The sequence below is a fragment of the Ceratotherium simum genome, chromosome 12 (genome assembly GCF_057802395.1).
Source record: "Ceratotherium simum simum isolate JZ-2026a chromosome 12, ASM5780239v1, whole genome shotgun sequence".
Lineage (NCBI taxonomy): Eukaryota > Metazoa > Chordata > Mammalia > Perissodactyla > Rhinocerotidae > Ceratotherium > Ceratotherium simum.
In genome coordinates, this window is record NC_141911.1 from 32332518 (window position 1) to 32349480 (window position 16963).

Sequence of the window (16963 nt, forward strand, 5' to 3'; positions counted from 1 at the left end):
GTGCCCAAGCTGCCACAATGAATCCCAGATGCTTATAAAAGATCATATGATGAAAACTTGGGACCAAATGTTGGCACATGAGATACATCATAATCAATCCTTAGTCATGTCTTATTTCTTCTACTAGAAATTAAACTCTGATTACACAACGAACATGTGCCATCTTCTCCTTTCCCTCCCTCTGTTCAATCCTCCCTCACTTCACTGACACACATCCATTACTGTAAATGTTTTCAGTGATAACCAATATTGAATGAATCAATGAATGAGGTAACAAAGCTGTATCAGGTAGGCATGTGTTTGGCTATAAATGTATTTTAAAAATAAAAACTTTCACTACAAGGCTTTACACAGATATGGGTTTATTTTGTATCTGGCCACAAGAAGTCTAAGGGTAGAAACACAAGGCTGAGAGTAGCTCAGAATGCCATAAGACTCTATCCTTAGGATTACAAGATGGCCACTGTACTTCCAGAGCCCATGTCAATTTCCAGGAAGCCCGAAGGTGAGAGGGCTAAAGGCCTTAACCCCAGGCAGCTCTGTCTTTTTCCATGGGAAAGAATGTTGTGCTCTTGCCTTACTGGCCAGAGCTGAGCCACACAGCCACCCCAGGTAGACAGTGTCTAAGAAAAGTGAGTGTTTATAATTTCAGCCTCTTTAAAGGGGAAGGCAAGGGAAAAGCCAGCTGGGAATGGGGTTGAGTGAGCCAGGTCCTGGTGCCATCTGCAGATAGTTCTTTTCTCAAGAATAAATGATTTTCACATACCTTGCTCCTCACTGATATTGTTTTGTTCAATTATTCAGTCCAGGTTCTTGGGGTTAGTGTTATTAAGGATCCCCTTCATTTCATTCCAGTATTTCTAGAGTCCAGTGGAAAGCCTTATATTCCAGCCCTTCAACCATACGAAATTGATGTGCACAGCTCATATTTATATCCCAAACTTCTGTCCAATTATATTCATTTCAATACCAACTTTTTCAAATTGATTCATTATGTTAACATTCTTTTCACTCTACTTCGTTTATAAGTGAGAGGGTTTGAATTTAAACTCAATCAGATCTGTATTTATGATCTTTTAGCTGCTTCTGTTTGCCATAGAGAGGACTTCCATAGTTTTTGCTTACTGAAGTCTGTATTAACTTGCCTGGCATGTGATAAATACACCAAAATAAAATATAAAAAGAATTATTTATGGACTTAGAGAGTTGGCTATCCCTTTGGAAAAAAATATTACAATCCCATCTCAGACCATACACAAAAATCAATTCCAGCCCAATTAAAGACTTAAATACGAAACATAAAATTTCTACAAAGAATGTAAGAACACTCTCTTTATGAAATATATTAGGAAAGGATTTCTTAAACAAGTCATAGAAAATATAAACCATAAACAGAAAGAATCATAATTTTGCCTAAATTAAAATGATTTCTGAATGAAATGAGACAATAATAAAAGTTTAAAAAACAAGACCCAGAGGAAGTGAAAATATTTGCAATTCATTTCATTGATTTTTTAAACATGACATCCAGAATACCTAAAGAAGATCTATAAGTCAATAAAGCAAGAGAAAAGACAAAAAATAGAAAATAGGGAAAACAAGCAATTTGCTCAAGAAGAAATCTGAATGGCCCATAAATACACAAAAAATATTTTGAACCTTATTTATAATTGGGAAACCGAAAAAAAATTAATATGATACTCATTCACGCCCATCAAACTGGTAAAAATGTATGTCTGTCAATACTAGGTGTAAGAGTGTGAGAAAATAAGAGCCCTCCAACATTGCTAGTGGAAGTTTCAATCAGCACAGACACTTGAAGAGCAATGCGGACTATCTCAGTTCATACCCCATGACTCAGCAATCCTACTCCCCAGTATGTATCCTGGAAAAAGTCTCTCTAGGGTCCACAAGAAAACATATGCAAAGATGTTCATAGTAGCTTTGTTTGTGACAATAAAAATTTGGAAGCGATCTAATCGTCCATCAGTAGGAGAATGGGTAAATACATATTTATCCAATGGAATACTATAAAAACATTAAAATGAATGAGATAGAGCTCATGTGCCAAGATGAATAAATTTCCAAAACATGGTGGGGTGAAATAGTACCACTCTTAATCAAGCTCTGTGCCCTGCCTTCCTTTTCCAATCCTCCATCTGTTTAACTCACCAACATTCTTTTTTTTAATCTTGGATAATTTGATAGGAAAAACAAAATCTTACTTCAATGCACATTTACGGATTACTCCTGAGGTTGGAATTTTTTCATATGCCAATTATTTATTTGCATTTCTTCCATCTTATTTACAGCGTCCTTGACAGCATTTTGCACATGGTTCCTAGCACATATTGAAAACAGAAAACCAATCTTGAACCGAATTAAAAGCTAGAAATTCGAAGTGAATCAACAAAACACTCAGACCAAAAAAAAATTACTCCAACATAAGTCATGTACTAAAATATGAAAACATATCACTAATACTACAAACTTGCTGGTTAAAGCCCTTTCTTAATTAGGTGAATGGAACACATATCTTATTGCTTACACGATGCTGGGCATAGGAAGCTTCCATCCTCTAAGGCTTAAGTAGCTTCTGCTGGTTTGAGGAAACACCACCATTCAATGCAGACAGAAATAATACAGAAGCCAAGAGAGTATGTGCCAGGAGCCAGTGTTCCCCACAAAGGCTCTAATGTGAGACAGATACCCTTCCCAATAAATCTTGAATTCTGCAAATTTATGACCTAATTCCCTAAGTTTAATGTATGTCTGTCTCTTTGGAAAGGTTCTTATTAACCTCATGACTTCTGAGGTTTACAGCTAATAAGCAGAATTTTAATCGGAATGATTACATAAACACAGAGAGTCACCTTTCCTTCAGAAAATGCAAGCTATTTTTGCCCGGCAGTTCACATGGCATTTAGCAGTCCCTGGGTTTTCTATTATTTCTTTGTAGGATTCTAGAGATCCCAAGGATCATTTCCAGACTGCATAGTTTTTGCTAACAGCTTCCAGTAACTTATTCTGCCATTCAAACTCAGAGGTTCAAGTTGGGAATCAAATGTTCAATATAAAAAAGATCTGTGGCTAAAAGAACAGCTATAGAACTGGAATTACCCAGATCATAGCCAGTGACCATCACTGCAATAGTTTCCTCTCTTTTCATTTGTGAGTAATTTATCACTCTGTCTGGATTTTGACATGTAGCATCAGCCAATCCAGATTTTAAAGGAGCGCTTGGCTCCCAGAGTGCTGACCAGACAGAATCTCTTCCTTTGAGGGTAATCAGGACACGAGGGTAAAGCTCCTTAGAAGATTAACTCCAGAATACTACTTACTCAGAACCCAACTGAACCAGTATCAGGTTTTATGGTTGTCATAGGACACAAGAACAACCAGAAAGGACAAGTCTGTCGTATTTCCATTACTTTATCCCCTTATGGGTATATACTATAAGCAGGTAAAAACATTATTCATTTGAAAAGCAAAACCAAGCAAAATAATGAAGGTAGCATTTCCCAGAAATATTATGCTTCCTCTGAATATTCTACCAGCTTCTAAACTACATTTTCATAGATATAACTTTAAATAGGATTTGATCTATATGTTATAAGGTGTTCAAGAAATGTTTCTGCTTTTTGTTCGTTTGGGTTTTTTTGTTTTTGTTTTTAGTGTCATTCAAAATAAATAAGACTTTATACTAAATCTGTAACTATCATGAGTAAATACATTTCACGAAGTTAAAAAAAAAATCAACCTAAATCAGACTTTGGTTTATATTAAAAAGTTCCTTAGGGAAGTGGGCTTTACATTTGAGCCCTGATTTAGCTAAAAGATTTATAAGGCCACATGTAGAAATACAGGTCCCTACAGGGTGATGAACCAGGGCTGAGACATAATTATGATTCTCTCTGCTCTCCATTCCATTGGAAACTGCTCCCAGGAGCCTAGAGGTGAGTTGGTCGTCAAAGAACATAAATGTTCTACGCAGTATGACCGCCTTGGTCCCCTTCCCAATCTCCAACACCAATCTAAAGAATATTAGAAGATGACACACAAATCTTTTCAAAAATTAAATTAATGGGAATATTTGCTTCCCTTGGAAAACTAATGTCAGTGGTATGTTTTGTAGACCTTGAAGCCAAATTTGGTTGGATCTATTTGTGCATTATCATTCCAGGCTTTTTCTCGGTTCAGCCTGTCATAAGTGCAGTGGCGGCACTCGTAAGCCTAAGCAAAAAATGATGTCACCAAGTAACACGTGTAAAACAGTCCAGGAATGCAAAATTGAAATTTTTCTTGTAAAAATATAAAATTGCTTAGTAACTTGCTGAAATTTCTCAAGAGTGAGGTAGTAACTCACTGGGAGGCCTGATCTTGGTGCCTTATCCCCTTTGAAAATATCGCCAGATCATCACCTATGGGACAGAGTTGGGGAACCTATTCATCAGTCCATTAGGTGGTACCACAAGTATATTACCAGCCTCACGGGGTTGCAGTGTTGTTGCTGTCATTTAACTATCGCAGCAAAGAACCCAGCCACCCAGAAAACTCCTCACAGGAGCCTGGTAATCAACAGCCAGAGTCTCAAGAACACAAGGGTTGAATGTCGGTATTCAGTTAGATAACAAAAGCAAAATTTAACAAGATTATAGGAAAAAAAAGTGTCTATTCTTTCTCTTGATAACACCCTCTCCCTCTCCCACCAGCCCTCACCTCTGCTAACAGCTAAATGCAACAGGATCCCAATCTTGCAAAACTTTGATAACCACCCTTCTCATATGAAAACTATGATGTTGTCAGTTCTCACTAAGAGAAATATACGCATTTTTTACACATATTTTTTACAGTAGGTAAAGGTATAAAAAGTCAGAAAGTACAAATCTAAAAAAATTAGCAAGGTATTATTCAGAGTATTTTCTGAAAGTCTGACAGTCAAGTAAGTTCCATATAGAGAAACAATTTTAAATTATTTTAATCCTATTTAGTTCTGTTGAATAAAACATTGGTCATCCTTAATTGTTTATTCTTGAAAGTAAGATTACTTACATACGTTTCTAATCTTTCTATTGAGGATTTCCTATTCCTTTGACAAAAGGGCTTCATTGTTGTAGATTTACCAGCTTGCAACTATTTTTATTTTTCATAATTATTTTATTTTCACATCCAATGTAAGATTTCTCTTATTTTTTAATCTCATAAAATGTTTAAGAAAATTAATGTCATTTTGATAGCCCCAACATCAAGCTTTCTCTACATTAGAATAAGTTTCATCTGCTAATTTGTGCAAGGATCTGCCCATCAACAAATGGTCTCTTTGCCTGTGGGCCTTTAGCTTTGGAAATGGACAGTGGATTCACAGATGTCCCTTGTGATTCCAGGGATTAGGCAGTCTGATCATGAACCATAAGCCACACAAGATATAATACTGAAACAGTCCTATAACTACTGCATAAATAACAGGTGAAGTTTTCCCGTGACTTCCAGCCTTTCTCTTGATCATTAACGTAACTTCCTATGGCTTAAAGCAATAACGCAGTGTGTGAGTGTATTTATGCCTTATTCTCAGTTCTAGAGGACTACTTCCTTATCCTTGAGTGTGTGATATTCAAAGGCCAAGGAGAGTAATCACCACTATATTTTGCCCAATAAGGACAACGTTTATCCTCCATATTCACCTAAATAGATCTGAAGGAAAAAATATGGTAGTGAACGTGAAAATAATATATGCATTGAAATATTTACTCTATGGAGGTAGAGGTATTTTTAACAATTGACCTTTCAAAATTAACAGCAACATGAAAAAGTAGGAAGGAACATCAGAATAGAAGAAGAGCAAATAGAGAAAATGAAAGTGCCCACCACATAAGGACATCTGTGCCATTAGAAAGAAGTGTACAGGGCCTTCCCCGTGGCTTAGCGGTTAAGTGCACACGCTCCGCTACTGGCGGCCTGGGTTCCTATCCGGGTGCGCACAGATGCATCGCTTCTCCAGCCATGCTGAGGCCCCGTCCCACATACAGCAACTAGAAGGATGTGTAACTATGACATACAACTATCTACTGGGGCTTTGGGGAAAAAAAAAGGAGAAGGATTGGCAATAGATGTTAGCTCAGGGCTGATCTTCCTCACAAAAAAAAAAAAAAAAGAAGAAGAAGTTTACATAGGAGAAACAGGGAAGCCAGATGCAGGTTCCACCAACTGAGCAATCAATGACAGGTGAAACTGAGTGCTGCATCATTAGTCAAAGCAGGATGAATCTTCTGCCGCTAAATGAGAACCTATTACACCTAAGAGTTGTAAATATCATTAAATTATAAGGGCAAAGAAATAATAATAATAATAAAAGAGTATGCTTCATTGAATATAAGTAACCTGGAATATAATAACCTGCCCAAAGATCATAAATAAACAACAGTAACATTTGTCTACTCAGAATAGAAAGAGCAGTTCATTGAACCATGTAGTGCAAACCTGTTGGCTTTATCAAATATCTGCTATTATCTGCCCCTAGTTGTCTGGAAATGAGAAATCATCACAGTCCAGTCAGCACCTGTTTCCAATATGAATGCCCTTCAATTGCAAGGAAAATTCATTGTGTTACTGAGAAGTATGAAATCTCAAAAGACAGTCACACGCTTAAGACCTACCTGATGGGATCAGGTGCTCAACCACATGGAAAATCATCTCAATTTCAAAGTAGCAAAAGTACTAATGTGCCCAGGTGGCATCATGAGGCTGTTCTCTCATGTTTCTCCAAACTTTTTGATCCAATCTTGCTTTGGCTTCCAACAGGAGAGCCCAATGAATAAAGAGATGCATTTCAGTCCATTTCATTGCAGTTCATTTGAGTAATAAGTGCTTACTATGTGCTAAGGTAGCAGGCTAGACTCTGGCAGCCCAAGATGAAGAAGCAGGATTCCTGTCCTTCAGGAGCTCCTAGTCTAATATAGTCTTTAAAGAGGTGGTTAAATAAAATGAAGCCATTAGGGTGGGGCTCTAATCCAATATGACTGGTGTTATAAGAAGAGGAAGAGACACCCTGTGCTTGCACAGAGGGACAACCATGTGAAGAGGCAGTAAAAGAGCAGCCACCTGCAAGCCAAGGAGAGAGGTCTTGAGAAACCAACCCTGCTGCCATCTTGATCTTGGACTTCTAGACTCCAGAACTGTGAGAAAATAAATTTCTGTTGCTTAAGCCACCCAGTCTGTGGCATTTTGTTATGGCAGCCCTAGTAAACTAATACAGCATCCTTCCCTATATCAAGGTTGCTTGATGAATGCAGGAGACAGTGAAGGCAGTTAGATGATCTTGAAAAAGAGCTCATGAGGATGCTCCTCATCCCTGTGTGGGTTCAAGGAGAAATTGGATGAATCCCTGTCAGGGACATCACACTGGATGGAAGAATAGACCAGCTGGTCTCAAACATCTTCTCCAACACTTCGATTCTATCATTTTTCTCTACAAACTTCAGTTTCTCTGTGGAAGAGAATTATCACTTCCATCATCAAATATACTTTGGGGTCTCCTATCTAGAAATTAAAACTAAAAGGACATTTAAATACTTTCACTTGGGGGCTGGCCCGGTGGCACAAGTGGTTAAGTGCGCGTGCTCCACTGTGGCGGCCCACGGATAGCCAGTTCAGATGCTGGCTCAGGGCCAATCTTCCTCACCAAAAAATAAATAAATGAACTACTTTCACTTGACTCTCCCTGGCCCCTCCTTCATTTGGCTCCTTAATTTCTCAAACACATGGTCTTTTACTGCTGCCATCATCTTTTTCCCCCTTTTTGGTGATGAGTATTTGAAATTGAATTTGAAGGACCAATAGGATCTTACCTAATGAAAGGAAAAGGATTGGGAGTTGTCTTTCTAGATGAGAAAAAGGAGGGTGATGTCCCCCTGTCTCTACTGTCAGGGTCACAGAAAGATGAGATGGTCTCTGAACAGCTGCAGTTACCACAAGAAAGCAGAATTCTAGAATCTTCCGCCAGGCTCAAGAGTCAGCAGATCCACATGTACTCTTGCTGATTGTAAAGAGTCAACTCAGCATAGGGAACTGTGATCCACAATAAGTTATTAGCCAGTCTAACCAATTCTGTTGAAAGAAAAGAATAGCAAGAATAATGACTATTGCTAATACAACATTTTCATTTTGGTCAATAAATTCTATTTCCTACACCACCAAATCATTTTACAAAGCTGCTGCTGAGAGAACCCATTAAATCCCTGCTTTTCTGTACCACCCTTTGGTAAAAGTGCTAATGAACCATACACTCCCCAAAATGTGAATAGCACTTTGATTAAGAAGTTAACACATGTACTTAGGCCACTGAACTGCATGCTTAAAAATGGGTAAAATGGTAAATTTTATGTTATATATATTTTACCACAATTTTTAAAAAGCAATACAGAGTTGTAATCACAGAATAAAAATAACACCTCGAACTATGTTAGCCTTCTAACAGAGTAGGTAACCGATTAATAGAACCATGTTGGTCAGCATGGCAGGATGCAGATAGGAATGGAGAGTTGAGAATTATATCATCTGTACCCAAAGAGATTTAAATGTCTTTATGCTGAGAATAATACTCAGTATGAACTTACCTGAAAAACACGGGTCATATTGCCCTAATGGATTTTACAAAGTGACACTCTTTTGCTGTTTGAATCGTTTTTCTATGAGCATTCTCTCTCTACTGGTTTTTGTTTTGTTGTGTTGTGTTTTTTTTTGGTGAGGAAGATTGACCCAGAGCTAACATCTGTTGCCAATCGTCCACTTTTTGCTTGAGGAAGATTGTCCCTGAGCTAGCATCCATGCAATCTCCCTCTATTTTGTATGTGGGATGCTGCCACAGCATGGCTTGACCAGCATCGTGTAGGTCTGCGCCAGGGATCCAAACCCACGAACCCCGGGACGCCAAAGCAGAGTACGCCAACTTAACCACTATGCCACTAGGTCAGCCCCTGTCTACTGGTTTTGAAGGAGAAGATCAAGGCCCAGGGTAGAGGGCCAGACTGCAGATGTTATGGCTCACCCCGTCAGAACCAAATTTACTCTTTCCATTTGGAACGTCTCTCAACCATGGCACGTGATTGGAAAAGAGAATGGCTCCATTCCAGGAAATCCTTCTGTTCTATGTTTGCCTTAAGTGTATGATTCTACGTTCAGCTCTCACTGCAGAGTAGTAACAAACTACATTGATTATACACTTGCTGTATGCAAAACATACCACAGTCTTGGAGCTGTGGCAGTACAAAAAAATACACTCCTGCCATCACCAGGCTTAGAATTTGGATGGGTTGACAAAACATGTTTCTAATTAGTAACGGTTACCCTGAGGAGATTACCCGGGAAGATTAATTACAAGGGTTTTTATTGGAGTGCCAAAACTGTTTCCCTCAGTTAATGTTTCAACTACTTGCCATCTATTTTGTAATACAATTTTGACTTAAGATTCAAATTCCAACAACAGTAACAACATTTTAAAAATAATTAGATCTCTTTCCAATTTAGTGAGCCTGATTTTCTTTTTAATGTGCAAAAGTGTAAGTCAGATTTGTTTTCCCCTTACTGGGATGATGGTGTGGAGTTCATTCCCGGCCCAGTCCTTCACAGCTGAGTGGCACTCCAAGTCTCCTGGGGCTTTATTTGTGACCTGGGCAAGTCTCTTAACACTTCATTACATCCACATGGTAAGTTCCCAGAGGAAGCCTCCGTGGGTGGAGTTGGCTGACATGATGCACTAATGACTACATGGTGGAATAAAATAATAAACAGCACTTACAGGAAGTACTTACTCTGTACTTCTAAGTGCTTTACTCCTTGAACCTTCCCTAGGTGCATTAGCATCCCATTTGACTGATGAAGAAACTGAGGCACAGAGAATTTAGGTAACTGGTCCAGGATCTCACAACTAGAAAGTAGTGAAGTCAGATTTGAACCCAGTCTTGAGTTTTTACCATCAGCCTGCCCCAGATATTAGCCTAGGAGAAGCTGGTCTCTCCCAGGACCAAATATATATCTCAAATTAAACCACAAGATTTGCTTTCTTGGATTGCAACCATGCTGAGAAGAGAATCAAAAAAACATCTGCAATCTTCATTTCCCCCTCGGCGACTGAAAAGATTCTGACTCCCCTCCCCTGGGGAGTCTTGAAGCATGTTTTTCCTCTTTTTGGCATCCCTTCTTCCATGGAAAACAAGAGCATCAAAATAGCTTGGAAGGTTCCTTTATCTTCCTTCCCTCAATCTACTGTCTTTATCTAATTTCCTGGCAATTTACATTTCATTGAACATATTTTCATAACTGGATCACCTTAAAACACCAAAAAAAAAAAAGAAATCGAATCCATGAAGACCAGTAATGCATATTATACAAAATATATCATAAATATGTATTCCCAGCTATAGAACCAACACATTTCAGTTTGCTCAAGGATTTTATTTTATTAAAAGAAATTAATTCAGAAAGTCATTTTCTCTCTCAAAAAAAGTTTTTTCTCTCCTAGGTTACATTCTTGTAAGCACTCTCTTTCTCAGCTACATAATGTAAACACATTTTAAAAGCATATTTCCACTGGTATGTCCTTTCGGTCATGCTCTTATTTCCTATAGGCGTTCCTAAGGGAAACACCCATAGGAGTCCATTAAAATTGCCAATTAGAAATGTAGAAGAACTTTTATAGGACCCGTCAGCTCAAGCCTTTCAGTTCCAAGGAGCAGCTTTATATTTCTCTAGCCCTCGTAACTGTCACCTATTTTTATTTCTTCATGTTAGTTAACAATGCCAGTTACAAATGCAGTGGAACCAGATCATAACCCAGCTTACTGTCCTATAGATTCCACTCTGATATAAATCAAAGCATAACCATAGAAAAAGTTTCATGGAATATTTTCCAGTTGTCAGTTTTTTCACTAACCCCAAATTTCTAGTATATCAATCTACAAACCTTACCAGTATTAACATTTATTGATCCACAATAGATTAAGTAGCTTAAGCACTACACAAAGCATGGAATTAGATAGGAAATGTGTGTATATATATATATATATGTGGTAGGCATTACTACTGTTCCCTAATATCCAGTTCTTCTCCACTTTTAGCAACAGGGCAGGACTGCACATTCCACCCCTCCAAAGTTAGGAGTAGTCTTCTTACTGATTTGGGCCAATGGAATGTAAGTGAAAGTGATGTGTATCACTTCCCAATGGAAGTATTTAACTTCTAGTAATGGATTCACCAGCCCTCTCTGCCTGTTAAGTGATTATGGTAGCACATCTTGATATGGAAGTGCCATAAAATAAAGCAGCTAGAAATGCAGAGCTGGGAAAACAGCTGCCCTGGAAGGTCCCCCGATCTACAGCAAACTTTGCATCAGTGAGAAATAACTTCTGTCATTTGGTGATGATTGTCAAGCAGTATAATTTAGCCCAGCCTAACTGACACAATACTGTATGTGACCCATGATTTGAATCATGCTGAAGCCCAGGACCATATGTGTATTCCTGAGTAAACTAGTCAACTTGCTCTGTGAAGAGGCAAACCTCATTTTAACCCTACAGTCTTGAAAATGAGGACCAATGTGCGGTTACAAGGAGAACTGGGAAAGAATTTTCATAAATCAGTGCACATTCTCTTTGCTTTATAAAAGCAAGTGATGGCACACACCTTAATGATCAATATTCAATAGGACCATCTTTGTACATAAAGGACAGCCACTATATCTTGTAAATCAAAAGCCTATTTTAGCTAAATTAATTCTGGAAGTAGAATATAGATAGACGCAATATATAAAACAATTTCCAGCTGGTTCATGCCAGTGTGAAGATCCTTATTAGAGGTCTTGTGGGTACACACTATGTGAACAAAAGGAGCACCACTCATGTCAGTGTGTCATATCTATTCTGACACCGTCCCCTTTCAAAACTACACACCTGAGAGTGAACACTTTCCTCTCCAAGACAACAGAAACTCATGGAGCGATAATCCTCAACTATGACTCAACCTTCCCCCACCTTCCCTGTCAATCATCCTTGTGGTAGGCAGAATTGAGCCTTCCAAGTATGTTCTCCAAGAACCAGAAAGTTCTGGTTCCAAAAGTACATTCTTCTCTGCACAAAGGGATACTTGAAATACATGAATGGGAAAAATGGCTCAGAAAAATAAGAGCTAACCCGTCTCAAATTCTAACCACGCCATTTTTGAGGTTAAGAGAAAAGCTTAACAGGCTTTTTTTTTTACTGTAAATCTAAAATTCCTCTTTTCAACAAAGTTGATATGGGAAATATCATATTGAGAAATATTAAAAAAACAGTTTCTGAATTGGCCAACCTGTCCAAATGTCAGAAGATATTACGATCAAACTTCTATACTGCGAGAAATCTGGACAATAAGGCGCTTACTCAGACCCATCTTAATCATGATATGTATAATTCAGCCACTACAAAAGCAGTGTCACTTATGAACTGGTAAGAAACTGGAGCAGAAACATCAATACAGGGGAATCCACTCATGGAATTGAATATGGTTCAAACACTATATTCAAAGGTAATTTATTATGACATAGATCTCCATCTGTTGGCATATGGAAAATTGATACAAATAGTAGTATTGTTTGATTGCATTTTTATAAAGTTTTCTGTACACTCCTTTTCTCCTAAATTAGAAGAATATACCTATATTTTACTTTTTTTGTAGATCTGGGCAGTGAAATTAAAGAGATTTCCACTTTCCTCTTTATAATTTTCTGTGTTGCCTGAATTTTTTACATATATTACTTTTATAAACAACAAACAAGCATTTGGGGGGCAAAATCAATTCATGAGTGAAAATGAAAGTTTCATATTAACTTGATTTAATTTTCAATCCATTCTCTTCAGTCTTCTACCCAATTGTCTGCTATTGATTTGGGAAATGCAACTGTGCAGGATACATCATTTATCTAGTAGTTAATGAGAATTTCCCATGTATCTACTACAGTTCAGGGTTTTTAAGACACTGAACAGTCTTCTCTGAAAGTAAAGTTATAAACTGAACAGAATGTAATCTCCCTTTGTTAGTTTAAGCTGGTCTTATGTGAGGGCAAGGAACAGACCTCTCAAGATCTTTTACAGGAGGTTTTTCTGATTGTCTGCTTTCTAATAAGGCTTATGAATGTAAAAGACTATTCTATCACAAGTCAGAAAGCAATCAAAGTTCTCAAACATGACCTGCAAATGGATCATTAGCCTTGGCCTTGTCATTCCTTTCCCCATCAACACATATTTTGCTCTAAGAGGATCTCTGTAGCCCTTTATCCAAGTGTAGTGGGAAAAAGTCTTTTTCCTCAGAAATATATGCCATGTCCACCTTTAAGCTAAATGCAGAGAAGTAGAAATTTTACTTTTATCTACAAATACTAAACAATAAACCCCTTAAAAGCAGAGACTTTTTGATTACCCCCAAAGTACATGGTAGAGGCCCAATAATCTTTTGATTGGATGGATGGAGTTAAACCTCAAGGAACTTGAGGAATCCCTTCTGTAAGGCTGCTAATTATATCATCTATAGTTAAAGAGAAGAGTAGGGCAGAATATTTGTCCTGCCCTGTCACATGGTAACATTCCATGGAAATCATTCCAGTGACTACCTGTCCAAGTCTTTCACATACCTTGAGAATATCCTAGGAAATAATACACCCTTTCACAAAAAGAAGTTCCAAAATGAAAGAATTCTGGTTTGAGGCTGGGTGCAAGCAAGATGGACCCCCCTCATCTCCCTCTCCCACCCCCACCACACCCAACAACTCTGAATGGAAGGAAAACAGCATAACAAGTAAAAAGTTTCAATTTAATAATACCAAACAGAAGGGAATTAAAGACGTGTTTTCAGTATTTATTCCAGGAAAGAACTGATCATAGAAAATCTCAGATAATCTTGCTCATTTTGAAGCTCTAATCCAGACAAACTTGGACATGGAAAATGGTTTCTGAACCAGTACAAATAATAATAAATTAATTGTACTCACAAAAGCACTCTTTTCTTCCTTATTTTTTCCAAGGCAGAACTTGCAGTGAATTTCTTTAATTAATTAAGATTTCAAGGAAACTAAATGAAAACAGCAAAGCTCTGGAAAACACGGCCAAGATGATCACTAGATACTTCACAGACTGGCCATCTACCAGAAACCCAATTTAACATTTGGAAATGTTCTTTCTATGTAATATTTCACTCCCCATTGTATCACTGGAGATTTACAAACTATTAAGAAATATTAGGCTTACTAATGAAACTTTATTAACATTTAGTGCCAATGAATTCGATCAGAGTGCTGAGCCTGTGTATGCTGAATACTACAGTTTGAAATTACAGGTTACACTATTAGCCCTAAATCAACCAAAAACAAACGCTTTGTCTAATTTAAAGAGTTCTTGTTTGCTGTGAATACCTGTGACTTACTGAAGCTGAGTGGGTCATAAAAGGATGAATCACTTTAATGAATCTGACAAAAGTCTTGGTGTGGGCAGCATAAAAATCTACCATTATAGAGAAAGACTCAAACAGACAAACAAACACAGAGTATGGAAAAGTGTCTCCAAGAGTCAGTTCAGTAAGAATGACAAAGGACTTTTTATTCTGGGATTTGTCTCTGGAAAGATAGTACATGTGTGCAGGAACTCAGATTCCATCTGTTGCTTTAGAGCCAACAGGCTTTATTGTTTTGACTTTGTGCTCTTATCTGATGGCAATAAATTTCCACAAGAGTGAAACACCAGCTTAGCCAGTGACCCCTGCTGTTCAAAGCCGACAATGGAGCAGGTCTTTCTTCCCAGAGACACTCTGTGGCTTCTGAACTGCCCTCTATGAATGGTCTTGGGATTTTGCTGTTTCCATTCAGGATTTCCTAATGTGAGCAATTAGGAGACGCTTCATTTCAAGAGTCTCATCAGCAGTTGCAACACATCAGTGAGCCATAAACTACTGGAACCCCAGAAAGGGACAGGGAAATTGGGAAGAAAGGGGCAGGGGAGAGAAAAAAGAAAGTACCCAGCAGAGCTCCTTGCGTATAAGACGTGCTCAATAAATCTTTCTTTAATTAAGAGTGCAAAATGGACTAAGTGTACACAGTTGACACGAATTTCAAATTTTTGAACCCCAAAGACCAAGGAATTACTGCTGGTCCAGCAAATTTGAGACCTTATGCTGTAAACAAATGGCTGCTGGGGAGGATATGTCTACTAATCAGAAACGGAATTCCCTTCCCAGAGTACACCACACTGAACTGCCCCCAGGTGTTTTTGTTTGTTTGGTTGGGTTTTTTTTAATTTTGTTTTGGTTTTTGTTTTTTTGAAGCAGAAGCAGCACAGGGATGCAAGTAGGACATGCCAGGCCCTATCCCAAAACGTCTAGGGCCATTTTCTCATTAAGGGAATAATAGAAGAAAAGGAAATTGCTCTCTCCCAAGGCATCGACACCAAGAGCCTCCACGCTGTGCCTCTAGCTGTTCCTGAGAGACGCTTACTATAAAACAGCTTTCTCGGTCCGTGCTAAGTCAGCTGTTGACTAAAACACTCGTGTGGCTGGAGAAGAGCAAGAAAATGTCCTGTTGCGGTAGTAGATTATCGTTGTAGGTGTAACTGTTTTTTGTGGGGTTTTTTTTAATCATTTTGGAGAGACTATTTTTAGTCATTCTACCGAGCTCCAAAAGTATCCATCCATTGCCTTTAGGCGTTTCTCAAAGAGCCCGTTCGCTGTACTTGGTACAAAGAGGCCTCGGGCACTTGAGGGATTCTCACTGGCTTTGGACCCACAAACCAGAGAGCTCTCACCGACTCGCGCAATTGCAGCCCTCCCCGGGCAGGCTCCTTCTCGGCCAGGTGGCCCGCGGGTAGGGCCCGGGGATGGCTCCCGCTTCGCCCCCGGGGAACCGTCGCCTCGCGCCCTGCGCCAGGGCGCCGGCTGATCGCCGACCGAAGTCTTGGTCTCCGCCGCCCCTCCCCTCTCGCGCCCTTCCTCGGCCAGCTCGCCTCTCCTGGCGAAAAGGGGGCGCAGAGCCCCCCGTCGGCCTCGGCAGGGACGGGGACAGCGGGCACGGCCAGGGCCGGGCCTCCCTCGCGGCCACCGCACCCACCGAGTCAAAGCCTCCCTGGACCCTTCGTTTGCTTTTCGAGCTCGGATCTGGAAAAGCCGGCCCCTTGAAATCTTGGATACGCGCAAGAGCTCGAGTTTGGTAAACTGTTCGCCCTCAGACTTGACTCTTCTTAAAACGCGAGGCAAGGCTCTCCGGTCGCAGGCCCAGACCTCGATATCGGAAATCCGCGTCTGAATCCCTGGGGTCCGAGGGCCCCGAAGGGAGCACACAGTGCGCCGCCTGGGAGGGCTGACACCTGCCCCGCGCGCGTTTGCGCCGGGAAGCTTCCATCCAGCGGCAGTCCGCGTCCTCGCTGCGGCGCGCGGGTGGAGGGGGGGCCAAAGGCGAAAGAATGAGGTAACACACACACACAAAGCCAGCCTCTTGCCCAAGATGTAAAAATATAAAAGATGTCTGAGCCTCAACAGCGTAAAGGAAGCTGACTTGCACCCCTAGAGGGACCATCTGTTTTGGGAAATGGCGTCCCCAGATGGCTACCGCGAATCCCACGGAAGGATGCTCGGGCTGGCGCGCAGCTCCGCCGGGCTAGGCGCACTGAAGGCCGGGATCCACTGATCCAGGAGGAGAAGGTGACGTCACTCACCCGGCCGGCCTGTGCGTGGAAGAAAGCCAAGCGACGACGCTGTTGGAGACACCCAACAGATCAGGACGCGTCCCCGAAGCCAGCCCAGGAACTTCCCCCAGCCCAGGCACGTGTAACACCAGCGGCTGTACCATTCACTGTGCGACTCGGTTCCACTTACTAAACCCCTCTATGCCTTAGTTTCCTCCTGACTACTTATTCGCAAAATGATAATCACACTCACTTGCCGGGTGGCAGTGAGG